The 13971-nt window shown below is 46.3% G+C and overlaps 1 protein-coding gene across 1 annotated transcript in view; it reads right to left on the bottom strand.

The window, feature by feature from the left end:
* Positions 1 to 13971, bottom strand: part of LOC106602029 (peripheral myelin protein 22) — a 544081-nt gene that overhangs the window by 185230 nt on the left and 344880 nt on the right. The window lies entirely within an intron of this gene.

Genomic DNA, 13971 nt, shown 5'->3' with positions numbered 1-13971 from the left:
ATACAATACATGCATGTTTTGTTCAATCAAGTTCATATTTATATCAAAAACCAGCTTTTTACATTAGCATGTGACGTTCAGAACTAGCATACCCCCCGCAAACTTCCGGGAAATTCGCTAACAATTTACTAAATTACTCACGATAAACGTTCACAAAAAGCAGAACAATTATTTTAAGAATTATAGATACAGAACTCCTCTATGCACTCGATATGTCCGATTTTAAAATAGCTTTTTGGTGAAAGCACATTTTGCAATATTCTAAGTACATAGCCCAGGCATCACGGGCTAGCTATTTAGACACCCGGCAAGTTTAGCACTCACCAATATCAGATTTACTATTATAAAAGTTTGATTACCTTTTGTTGTCTTCGTCAGAATGCACTCCCAGGACTGCTACTTCAATAACAAATGTTGGTTTGGTCCAAAATAATCCATCGCTATATCCGAATAGCGGCGTTTTGTTCGTGCGTCCCAGACACTATCTGAAATGGTAAATCAGGTTTGCGCGCATGGCGCAATTCGTGACAAAAAAAATCGAAATATTCCATTACCGTACTTCGAAGCATGTCAACCGCTGTTTAAAATCCATTTTTATGCAATTTTTCTCGTAAAAAAGCGATAATATTCCGACCGGGAATGTCCATTTAGCTAAACAGAGGAAAGTAAACAAAGCTTTCGGTCGACGCGGGCACGAGCCTGAGTCTCACAGTACTGTAACCAGCCACTACCCAAACGCGCTACTTTTTATCAGCCAGAGCCTGCAAAGCCACGATTCAGCTTTTTACCGCCTTCTGAGACAGGCCACTTCCTGCATGAAACCTTCTCAGTTTTTTGCCTGCCAAATGAGTTCTGTTATACTCACAGACACCATTCAAACAGTTTTAGAAACTTTAGGGTGTTTTCTATCCATATGTAATAAGTATATGCATATTCTAGTTACTGGGTAGGAGTGGTAACCAGATTAAATCGGGTACGTTTTTTATCCGGCGGTGTAAATACTGCCCCCTAGCCCTAACAGGATATCCAACCACCTCAAAACGCTATATATCCAACCACCTCAAAACGCTATATATCCAACCACCTCAAAACGCTATATATCCATCCACCTCAAAGAACAGAACTCCAATAGAAAAAAGATCCCTGTTGGCTTTTGAACAGTCTACATGTATTTACATTTTACGTCATTTAGCAGACACTCTTATCCAGAGCGACTTACAGTAGTGAATACATACATTTCATGCATTTTTATTTGTACTGGCCCCTCGTGGGAGTCGAACCCACAACCCTGCACACACCATGCTGGTGTTGCAAAGACCATGCTCTACCAACTGAGCCACAGGGAAGACTGTATTAAAGTATCACTGCATAAATAAATATTAAAATAGTCAATTTGTTTCAACTATATTGTGCAAATATCACATAGATGATTTATTGTATCCAGAGAACAATGAACAGTGTATAATTGTGTTTTTTTAAATTGTATGGGGTTTTCACAGGTTTTTTCGTTAGGATAAATCAAGGGCAGCTTTTTCAGTTGGGTTATATACACTTCAGGGAAGGATTTAAGGACTAATAAGAACATTGAAAGTCTTAAAGAATTAATTTTCCAGCCAAGGATGGATTGATTCTTATAGTCATAGTGACACAGCCCGCTGTTTGCAGCCATGTTATTCTTCCCTTTACCTGAGTGACTCTGGATCTTGGCTCTCTCCTTTTAAGGAGCTTGTTCAGAAAGTTTCCTCTTTTGGCCAATAGGAACAAATATCACAGGCTCCAAATTAACTGTCGAAGGGATCCATAATCAAAAGATCCACGACACTCAAGAGCTCACATGTAGACAGCAAGAGCTCAAAGCTAACGTAATGCTAGGTTGCCAGCATGGGGAAATCAAGGGCTCAAAGCTAACGTAATGCTAAGTAGCCAGCATTCGGACAGCAAGAGCTCAAAGCTAACGTAACGCTAGGTAGCCAGCATGCGGACAGCTGAGAGTGACAGCTGTCTATCTCCGCATCTGGCTGACTAAGCCATGGGTTAGCCTAAATTATTAAGATAAGTGTGAAAAAAATATTTTACGGCTGAACTTACGACTGAACAGACAAGTATATTGGAAACAATTCACTAAATGACTCACTTTCGAACCATATGGAACGTTCCATACATCTGGACAGTGGTTGTAGCCATTTAGAGAGTTGGGACAACTTTTAGATTTTTTTTTTCTTCCCAGAATTCTAGACGTTAAGTTAGACAGTATTGTTTAAATATTGCCTATGTGATATTAATAGGGAGCTAACATGGCTGCCATATAATGTTGTAGTGTCATGTGAATGAAGAGCTAACATGGCTGTCATAGAATGTTGTAGTGTCATGTAAATGTAGAGCTAACATGGCTGTCATAGAATGTTGTAGTGTCATGTAAATGAAGAGCTAACATGGCAGTCATAGAATGTCGTAGTGTCATGTAAATCATAATGCAGAAACATCAATGTCCCAACTTTCTGAATACATGACTCTGGATATAGTGCATTTTGGTATGAAACAAGTATATCAGATATAGTGTTTTGTAAAAAATACATCTAAAGTAAATGTTTTAAAAGCATGATAACAGCTATAATTCAAACAGATAGAAATGTTACTCATGAGCATTCGTTTCAGATGAAAAAATGCTAATGTGAAAGTTTTGGGTTTATCACGTTTTGGAAACAAACTATTCACTCCCTTCAAGCCTTCACCAATCAGTTGTGACTGTGTATCTGTTTTAATGTTACCAACCAGCTGAGAGTATCAGTTATAATGTAACCAACCAGCTGAGAGTATCAGTTATAATGTAACCAACCAGCTGAGAGTATCAGTTATAATGTAACCAACCAGCTGAGAGTATCAGTTATAATGTTACCAACCAGCTGAGAGTATCAGTTATAATGTAACCAACCAGCTGAGAGTATCAGTTATAATGTAACCAAACCAGCTGAGAGTATCAGTTATAATGTAACCAACCAGCTGAGAGTATCAGTTATAATGTAACCAACCAGCTGAGAGTATCAGTTATAATGTAACCAACCAGCTGAGAGTATCAGTTATAATGTAACCAACCAGCTGAGAGTATCAGTTATAATGTAACCAACCAGCTGAGAGTATCAGTTATAATGTTACCAACCAGCTGAGAGTATCAGTTATAATGTAACCAACCAGCTGAGAGTATCAGTTATAATGTAACCAACCAGCTGAGAGTATCAGTTATAATGTAACCAACCAGCTGAGAGTATCAGTTATAATGTAACCAACCAGCTGAGAGTATCAGTTATAATGTAACCAACCAGCTGAGAGTATCAGTTATAATGTAACCAACCAGCTGAGAGTATCAGTTATAATGTAACCAACCAGCTGAGAGTATCAGTTATAATGTTACCAACCAGCTGAGAGTATCAGTTATAATGTAACCAACCAGCTGAGAGTATCAGTTATAATGTTACCAACCAGCTGAGAGGCTGAGGCTGAGGGGGAGTTGCTGTTGAAGTCCTGGGATATGTCTCTCTCTCTCTCTCTGTAAATATTGTCTTTATTAATTAATTCAGTCATGTAATCTGTTTGCGTAGCACTGAATGATACATGACTGTTGCTTTTCTTGTCTGAGGTGAATTCAAATAAAAATGGGTAAATCCACTGGCTGCCAGTTGCTGAAATGACAGTTTATATCCTACATTAGATACATCAGGTATTCAACTCTTTAATGACAGTTTATATCCTACATTAGACACATCAGGTATTCAACTCTTTAATACAGTTTATATCCTACATTAGATACATCAGGTATTCAACTCTTTAATGACAGTTTATATCCTACATTAGACACATATCCTACATTAGACACATCAGGTATTCAACTCTTTAATGACAGTTTATATCCTACATTAGATACATCAGGTATTCAACTCTTTAATGACAGTTTATATCCTACATTAGATACATCAGGTATTCGACCCTTTAAGTTGGTTGAGCTGCAGAGTCTGAGTTTTCAGGATTTTATTTTCAGCAGCATTTCCAGTGGTCCTCTACCGTATGTGGTACTATTTCCATAGATAGATGTATTTCCATAGATATACAGTGCATTTGGAAAGTATTTTTTAACATTTTGTTACATTACAGCCTTATTCTAAAATTGATTAAATCGTTTTTTTCCTCATCAATCTACACACAATACCCCATAATGACAAACCAAAAATAGGTTTTTAGAAATGTATGCAAATGTATTAAAAGCAGAAATAGCTTATTTACTTAAGTATTCAGATCCTTTGCTATGAGACTCTAAATTGAGCTCAGATGCATCTTGTTTCCATTGATCACCCTTGAGATGTTTCTACAAGTTGATTGGAGTCCACCTGTAGTAAATTCAATTGATTTAAAGACACACACCTGTCTATATAAGGTCCCACGGTTGACAGTGCATGTCAGAGCAAAAACCAAGCCATGAGGTCAAAGACAGGATTGGAGAAGGGTACCAAAACATTTCTGCAGCATTGAAGGTCCCCAAGAACACAGTGGCCTCCATCATTCTTAAATGGAACATTTTGGAACCACCAAGACTCTTCCTTAAGCTGGCCACCCGGCCAAACTGAGCAATCGAGGGAGAAGGGCCTTGGTCAGGGGGGTGATCAAGAACCCAATGGTCACTCTGACAGAGCTCCAGAGTTCCTCTGTGGAGATGGGAGAACCTTCCAGAAGGACATCCATCTCTGCAGCACTCCACCAATCAGGCCTTTATGGTAGAGTGGCCAGACGACACTCCTCAGTAAAAGGCACATGACAGCCTGCTTGGTGTTTGCCAAAAGGCACCTAAAGACTCTCAGACCATGAAAAACCAGATTCTCTGGTCTGATGAAACCAAGATTGAACTCTTTGGCCTGAATGCCAAGCATCACATCTGGAGGAAACCTAACACCATCCCTACGGTGAAGCATGGCGGTGGCAGCATCATGCTGTGGGGATGCTTTTCAGCGACAGGGACTGGAAGACTAGTCAGGATCGAGTGAAAGATGAATGGAGCAATGTACAGAAAACCTGCTCCAGAGTGCTCAGGACCTCAGACAAGTCTCTGAATGTCCTTGATTGGCCCAGCCAGAGCGCAGACTTGAACCTGATCGAACATTTCTGAAGAGACCTGAAAATAGCTGTGCAGCGACGCTCCCCATCCAACCTGACAGCGCTTGAGAGAATCTGCAGAGCAGAACGGGAGAAAATCCCAATTTTTATTTTTTTATTTTTTATTTCACCTTTATTTAACCAGGTAGGCAAATTGAGAACAAGTTCTCATTTACAATTGCGACCTGGCCAAGATAAAGCAAAGCAGTTCGACACATACAACAATACAGAGTTACACATGGAGTAAAACAAACATACAGTCAATAACACAGTAGAAAAATAAGTCTATATACAATGTGAGCAAATGAGGTGAGATAAGGTAGGTAAAGGCAAAAGGCCATGGTGGCAAAGTAAATACAATATAGTAAGTAAAACACTGGAATGGTAGATTTGTAGTGGAAGAAAGTGCAAAGTAGAAATAGAAATAGTGGGGTGACAAGGAGCAAAATAAAATAAAGAAATAAATAAATACAGTAGGGGAAGAGGTAGTTGTTTGGGCTAAATTATGGATGGGCTATGTACAGGTGCAGTAATCTGTGAGCTGCTCTGACAGCTGGTGCTTAAAGCTAGTGAGGGAGATAAGTGTTTCCAGTTTCAGAGATTTTTGTAGTTCGTTCCAGTCATTGGCAGCAGAGAACTGGAAGGAGAGGCTGCCGAAGGAGGAATTGGCTTTGGGGGGTGACCAGTGAGATATACCTGCTGGAGCGCGTGCTACAGGTGGGTGCTGCTATGGTGACCAGTGAGCTGAGATAAGGGGGGACTTTACCTAGCAGGGTCTTGTAGATGATCTGGAGCCAGTGGGTTTGATGACGAGTATGAAGCGAGGGCCAGCCAACGAGAGCGTACAGGTCGCAGTGGTGGGTAGTATATGGGGCTTTGGTGACAAAACGGATGGCACTGTGATAGACTGCATCCAATTTATTGAGTAGGGTATTGGAGGCTATTTTGTAAATGACATCGCCGAAGTCGAGGATCGGTAGGATGGTCAGTTTTACGAGGGTATGTTTGGCAGCATGAGTGAAGGATGCTTTGTTGCGAAATAGGAAGCCAATTCTAGATTTAACTTTGGATTGGAAATGTTTTATGTGAGTCTGGAAGGAGCGTTTACAGTCTAACCAGACACCTAGGTATTTGTAGTTGTCCAAATATTCTAAGTCAGAACCGTCCAGAGTAGTGATGCTGGACGGGTGGGCAGGTGCAGGCAGCGATCGGTTGTAGAGCATGCATTTAGTTTTACTTGTATTTAAGAGCAGTTGGAGGCCACGGAAGGAGAGTTGTATGGCATTGAAGCTCGTCTGGAGGGTTGTTAACACAGCGTCCAAAGAAGGCCCAGAAGTATACAGAATGGTGTCGTCTGCGTAGAGGTGGATCAGAGACTCACCAGCAACAAGAGCGACATCATTGATGTATACAGAGAAGAGAGTCGGCCCAAGAATTGAACCCTGTGGCACCCCCATAGAGACTGCCAGAGGTCCAGACAACAGGCCCTCTGATTTGACACACTGAACTCTATCAGAGAAGTAGTTGGTGAACCAGGCGAGGCAATCATTTGAGAAACCAAGACTGTTGAGTCTGCCGATGAGGATGTGGTGATTGACAGAGTTGAAAGCCTTGGCCAGGTCAATGAATACGGCTGCACAGTATTGTTTCTTATTGATGGCGGTTAAGATATCGTTTAGGACATTGAGCGTGGCTGAGGTGCACCAATGACCAGCTCTGAAACCAGATTGCATTGCGGAGAATGTGCGGTAGGATTCGAAATGGTCGGTAATCTGTTTGTTAACTTGGCTTTCGAAGACCTTAGAAAGGCAGGGTAGGATAGATATATGTCTGTAGCAGTTTGGGTCAAGAGTGTCCCCCCCTTTGAAGAGGGGGATGAGCGCAGCTGCTTTACAATCTTTGGGAATCTCAGACGACATGAAAGAGAGGTTGAACAGGCTAGTAATAGGGGTTGCAACAATTTCGGCAGATAATTTTAGAAAGAAAGGGTCCAGATTGTCTAAGCTGGCTGATTTGTAGGGGTCCAGATTTTGCCGCTCTTTCAGAACATCAGCTGACTGGATTTGGGAGAAGGAGAAATGGGGAAGGCTTGGGCGAGTTGCTCTGGGGGGTGCAGTGCTGTTGACCGGGGTAGGGGTAGCCAGGTGGAAAGCATTGCCAGCCGTAGAAAAATGCTTATTGAAATTCTCAATTATAGTGGATTTGTCGGTGGTGACAGAGTTTCCTATCCTCAGTGCAGTGGGCAAGCTTGTATCGTCATACCCAAGAAGACTCGAGGCTGTAATCACTGCCAAAGGTGCTTCAACAAAGTACTGAGTAAAGGGTCTGAATACTTATGTAAATGTGATATTTAAAAAAAAAAAATTATACATTTACAACATTTCTAAAAACCTGTTTCTGCTTTGTCATTATGGGGTATTCTGATGTCATTATGGGGTATTGTGATGTCATTATGGGGTATTGTGTTTGTAGATTGATGAGGGAAATAAACAATTGAATCCATTTTAGAATAAGGCTGTAACGTAACAAAATGTAGAAAAAGTGAAGGGGTGTAACGATTGTCGTCTAATGGGGACCAAGACGCGGCGTGTGACGTGCTCATATTTACTTTTATTTAACTCAAAATCAAACAAACAACAAAACGACCGAAAACAGTCCCGTCAGGTGCAACAAACACAAAACAGGAAACAACCACTCACAAAACACAGGAAAAAACACCCCTACTAAATAGGACCTTCAATTAGAGGCAACGAGGAACGGCTGCATCCAATTGAAGGTCAACCCAAGAAACTTAAACATAGAAATAGACACACTAGAATAAACATAGAAATATACTAACATAGAACCTAAACCAAAAACCCTGAAACACATAAAACAAACACCCCCTGCCACGCCCTGACCAAACTACAATAACAAATAACCCCCCTTTACTGGTCAGGACGTGACAGTACCCCCCCAAAGGTGCAGACCCCGTATGCACCTCAAACAAAAAACACAAAAATAAACCCCAAATAAAGTGGGGGAGGGAGGGTGGCCACCGTCACCGACGGTTCCTATGCTACATCCCCCCTTCCCAAACCTCCCCCCACGGAGGTGGCTCTGGCTCCGGGCTTAATCCCCACTCTAACCTGTCCACCCCTGCTGAAGGCTCAGGGCTGTAGCCCACCGCTGAAGGCTCTGGGCTGAGGGGCGACTCTGGCTGCGCCGGACTGGCGGGTGACTCTGGCTGGCCCGGACTGGAGGGCGACTCTGGCTGCGCCGGACTGGCGGGCCGTCTCTGTCGGTTCCGGACTGTGGGCCGTCTCTGTCGGTTCCGGACTGTGGGACGTCGCCGGAAGCACTGGATGGGGAACTGTCGCCAGAAGCTCTAGACGGGGCACTGTCGCCGGAAGCTCTAGACGGGGCACTGTCGCCGGAAGCTCTAGACGGGGACTACGCACTAAAGGCCTGATGCGTGGGACTGGCTTTGGAGGCGCCAGAGTAGTGACACACACCACAGGGCTAGTGCGAGGAGCAGGAACAGGACGTACTGGACTGGGCAGGCGCACTAAAGGCCTAGTGCGTGGGACTGGCTTAGGAGGCGCCAGCCTAGTAACACGCATTTCAGGGCTAGTGCGAGGAGCAGGAACAGGACGTACTGGACTGTGGAGGCTTACCGGAGAGAGCGTGCGAGAAGCAGGCACATGCTCGACACAATAAGCACGGTGAGTTTGCTCAGGGCTTACCCCTGGTCCAGCCAAACTACCCGTGTGCCCCCCCCAAAAAATTTGGGGGCTGCCTCTCGTTCTTCCCTGGTAGGCTCCGATAACGTTCAATAACTTGCCCCCGAGTCCAGTTTCTTCTCTCCATCCACTCCAATACCGACCAGGTGTCCATCTCTGCCCGGGCACGCCGCTTGATCCAGTCATGGTGGGTGGTTCTGTAATAATCGTTGTAGTGAGTGGACCAAAACGCGGCGTGTGACGTGCTCATATTTACTATTATTTAACTCAAAATCAAACAAACAACAAAACGACTGAAAACAGTCCCGTCAGGTGCAACTTACACAAAACAGGAAACAACCATCCACAAAACACAGGAAAAAACACTCCTACTAAATAGGACCTTCAATTAGAGGCAACGAGGAACGGCTGCCTCCAATTGAAGCTCAACCCAAGAAACTTAAACATAGAAATAGACACACTAGGATAAACGTAGAAATATACTAACATAGAACCTAAACCAAAAACCCCGAAACACATAAAACAAACACCCCCTGCCACGCCCTGACCAAACTACAATAACAAATAACCCCCCTTTACTGGTCAGGACTTGACAAGGGGTCTGAATACTTTAAGAATGCATTGTATGTAATTTCATAGATTGATGTATTTCTATAGATAGAGGATGTGTAGTCAATATTGAGTCATCAGTCGGCTCAGGTAGAGCAGTGAACAGATGGTACAGTAGAGATTAGACCTGGACACACACACACACACACACACACACACACACACACACACACACACACACACACACACACACACACACACACACACACACACACACACACACACACACACACACAGCATGGTGCAGTAGCAGTAAGACCTGCATAGACCTGCATGGTTTCATAATGTGTCCTCTCCTCTCCTCTCCTCTCCTCTCCTCTCCTCTCCTCTCCTCTCCTCTCCTCTCCTCTCCTCTCCTCTCCTCTCCCTCTCCCTCTCCTCCTCCTCCCTCCCTCAGCACAGCTCAGCCCTTAGGACTGCCAACATTAACCCTACTAGGTTGCGTCCTTAATGGCAAGCTGATTTACATGATGATCCATAGTCCTATAGGTCCAAGCAGTTCCATCACTTCCTGCTTTCCAGGCATGTTGTTTCATCGCTGGTCCATGATAAGCTGATTAAGTGTACCAACATTGATATCCGGAGAGGAAATGTGTCTGTGGTAAACAAAGCACTTCAAAGAGCAGCATGGACATCTGACTGTCCCTGAACAGATCTGGGCTGATAGGCCGTCTTCCCTTTGATCCCAGCTGGAAGGAGCCTGAGTGGCTGTGTTCACTGGAAGTGCTAAGCTAGCTGTTCATGGTGCTGCTGTCCCGTGTTGATAAACTCCATTCTAGGAATGGAATGTTACTGTAGCTCTCACAATGGATTTTGTCTCCTGCTTGCCGTGTTCAATTAATAAACCCAGCTCCTCCACATAGCCCAGAGGGGAGGTACTAACACCTGCTGTATACACAAACCCTCCCTCCTCTAGACTGTAACATGCTGGTGTTAACACAGACCCTCCCTCCGCTAGACTGTAACATGCTGCTGTTAACACAGACCCTCCCTCCTCTAGACTGTAACATTCTGCTGTTAACACAGACCCTCCCTCCTCTAGACTGTAACATGCTGCTGTTAACACAGACCCTCCCTCATCTAGACTGTAACATGCTGGTGTTAACACGGACCCTCCCTCCTCTAGACTGTAACATGCTGGTGTTAACACAGACCCTCCCTCCTCTAGACTGTAACATGCTGGTGTTAACACAGACCCTCCCTCCTCTAGACTGTAACATTCTGCTGTTAACACAGACCCTCCCTCCTCTAGACTGTAACATGCTGCTGTTAACACAGACCCTCCCTCCTCTAGACTGTAACATGCTGCTGTTAACACAGACCCTCCTCCCTCCTCTAGACTGTAACATGCTGCTGTTAACACAGACCCTCCCTCCTCTAGACTGTAACATTCTGCTGTTAACACAGACCCTCCCTCCTCTAGACTGTAACTATCACGCTCGTCGTAAGAATGAGGAGACCAAGGCGCAGCATGCGTAGAGTTCCACACGTTTAATAAAGGAAACTCACCAAAACAATACAGAACAAATGAAACGTGAAGTCATGGAGTGCATAACCTGCCCCTACACATAAACAAGATCCCACAACTCAAGGAGGGAAAAAGGGCTGCCTAAGTGTGGTTCCCAATCAGAGACAACGATGGACAGCTGCCTCTGATTGGAAACCACACTCAGCCAAAACAAAGAAATAGAAAAACTAGATTGCCCACCCCACATCAGACCCTGACCTAACCAAACTAGAGGAAAATAAACGTCTCTAAGGTCAGGGCGTGACACTACCCCCCCCCCCGGACTCCTGGCCGCAAACCTGAACCTATAGGGGAGGATCCGGGTGGGCATCTATTCTTGGCGGGGGCTCTGGTTCGGGGCGTAGCCCCCAGTCCGCCCACTGATCCCCCCCCCCCCCCGCTTCTGTGTCGCCTGAGGAACCAGACGTGGATCATCGCCGGAGGCTCTGAACTGCCGAACGCCGCTGAAGACTCTGGACTGCAGGCCGCCGCTGAAGACTCCGGACTGCAGGCCGCCTCTGAAGACTCCGGACTGCAGTCAGCCGCTGAAGACTCCGGACTGCAGGCCGTCGCTGAAGACTCCGGACTGCAGACCGTCGCTGAAGACTCCGGACTGCAGACCGTCGCTGAAGGCTCCGGACTGCAGGCCGTCTCAGGAGGCTCCGGACTGCAGGCCGTCTCAGGAGGCTCCAGACTGCAGGCCGTCTCAGGAGGCTCCGGACTGTAGGCCGTCTCAGGAGGCTCCGGACTCTAGGCCGTCTCAGGAGGCTCCGGACTCTAGGCCGTCTCAGGAGGCTCCGGACTGTAGGCCGTCTCAGGAGGTTCCGGACTGGGGACCGTCGCTGCAGGCTCCGTGCCATGGATCGTCACTACAGGCTCCGCGCCATGGATCATCACTGGAGGCTTCGTGCCATGGATCATCCCTACAGGCTCCGGGCCATGGATTATCACTGGAGGCTTCGTGCCATGGATCATCCCTACAGGCTCCGGGCCATGGATCATCACTGGAGGCTTCGTGCCATGGATCATCACTGGAGGCTAATGACCATGGATCATCACTGGAGGCTTCTTACGTAGAGCCGGAACAGGTCTCACCGGACTGGGGAGATGCACTAGAGACTGGGTGCGCAGAGCAGGCACAGGGTATACTGGGCCGTGGAGGCGCACTGGAGGTCTGGAGCTTAGGGCTGGCACAACCCGTCCTGGCTGTACGCTTACTTTAGCCCGGCAAGGGCGGAGCGCTGGCACAGGACGAACTGGGCTGTGCAGGCGCACTGGCGACACAGTGCGTAGAACTGGCACAGGATATACTGGGCCATGGAGGCGCACTGGAGGTCTGGAGCGTATGGCTGGCACAACTCGTCCTGGCTGGACGCTTACTTTAGCCCGGCAAGGGCGGAGCGCTGGCACAGGACGAACTGGGCTGTGCAGGCGCACTGGCGACACAGTGCGTAGAACTGGCACAGGATATACTGGGCCGTGGAGGCGCACTGGAGGTCTGGAGCGTATGGCTGGCACAACCCGTCCTAGCTGGACGCTTACTTTAGCCCGTGTGGGGCGCGGGCACAGGACGTGTGGGGCGCGGGCACAGGACGAACTGGGCTGTGCAGGCGCACTTGCGACACCGTGCGAATCACCGCATAACACGGTGCCTGACCAGTCCTACTTTCCCCACGGTAAGCACGGGGAGTTGGCTCAGGTCTGAACCCTGACTTAGCCAATCTCCCCGTGTGCTGCCTCTCGGGCTTCCTTCGTTGCCGTGCCTCCCGATCTCATCGTTGTTCCCCCCTCGCTGCTTCCACCTGTTCCCATGGGAGGCGATCCCTTCCGACCTGGATCTCCTACCACGTCCAGGATCCTTTGGCATCCAGGATGTCCTCCCATGTTCACCTCGTCTTCCCCGTAGGCGCACGTTGCTTGGTCTTCTTGTGGTGGGATCTTCTGTCACGCTCGTCGTAAGAATGAGGAGACCAAGGCGCAGCGTGCGTAGAGTTCCACATGTTTAATAAAGGAAACTCACCAAAACAATACAGAACAAACGAAACGTGAAGTCATGTAGTGCATAATCTGCACCTACACATAAACAAGATCCCACAACTCAAGGAGGGAAAAAGGGCTGCCTAAGTATGGTTCCCAATCAGAGACAACAAGCTTCCCTGTGGCTCAGTTGGTAGAGCATGGTGTTTGCAACGCCAGCATGGTGTGTGCAACGCCAGGGTTGTGGGTTCGATTCCCACGGGGGGCCAGTACAAAAAAAAAAAGTGTGAAATTAAATTAAATGTATGCATTCACTAATGTAAGTCGCTCTGGATAAGAGCGTCTGCTAAATGACTAAAATGTAAACGATGGACAGCTGCCTCTGATTGGAAACCAAACTAGAGGAAAATAAATGTCTCTAAGGTCAGGGTGTGACAGTAACATGCTGCTGTTAACACAGACCCTCCCTTCTCTAGGTCGACTGTACCATATGCTGCTGTTAACACAGACCCTCCTCTAGACTGTAACATATGCTGCTGTTAACACAGACCCTCCCTCCTCTGGATGCTGCTGTCATCTTGTGATTTCTAGTCTGCCTTATCAGAGACAGGAGTGCGATGAGGAGCTGTCACACTGGCCTAACAGAGACAGGAGGGTGATGACGAACAGCTCCAGTGGCCTATCAGAGACAGAGGAGTGATGCCAAGCTCCTACACTCTTAGAAAAAAGGGTTCCAAAAGGGTTCTTCTGCTGTCCCCGTAGGATAACCCTTTCTGCTTCCGGGTAGAACTACTTTGGGTTCCATGTAGAGCCCTCTGTGGAATGGGTTCTACCTGGAACCAAAAGGGTTCTAACTAGAACCAAAAAGTGTTCTTCAAAGGGTTCTCCTATGGGAACACCCGAAGAACTGTTTTGAGGTCTAGATAGCATCTTTTTTTCTGAAAGTGTAGCTTTTCAGTCGACCTGCAAGTATCACACGGAGGTACTGAGGCACTGAGGCACTGAGGTACTGGGGCA

The sequence above is a fragment of the Salmo salar genome, chromosome 03 (assembly GCF_965601325.2).
Source record: "Salmo salar chromosome 03, fSalSal1, whole genome shotgun sequence".
In the NCBI taxonomy this organism is placed as follows: Eukaryota; Metazoa; Chordata; class Actinopteri; order Salmoniformes; family Salmonidae; genus Salmo; species Salmo salar.
Note: the sequence above shows the minus strand (reverse complement) of the source record. Positions and strands in the feature narration are given on the sequence as shown.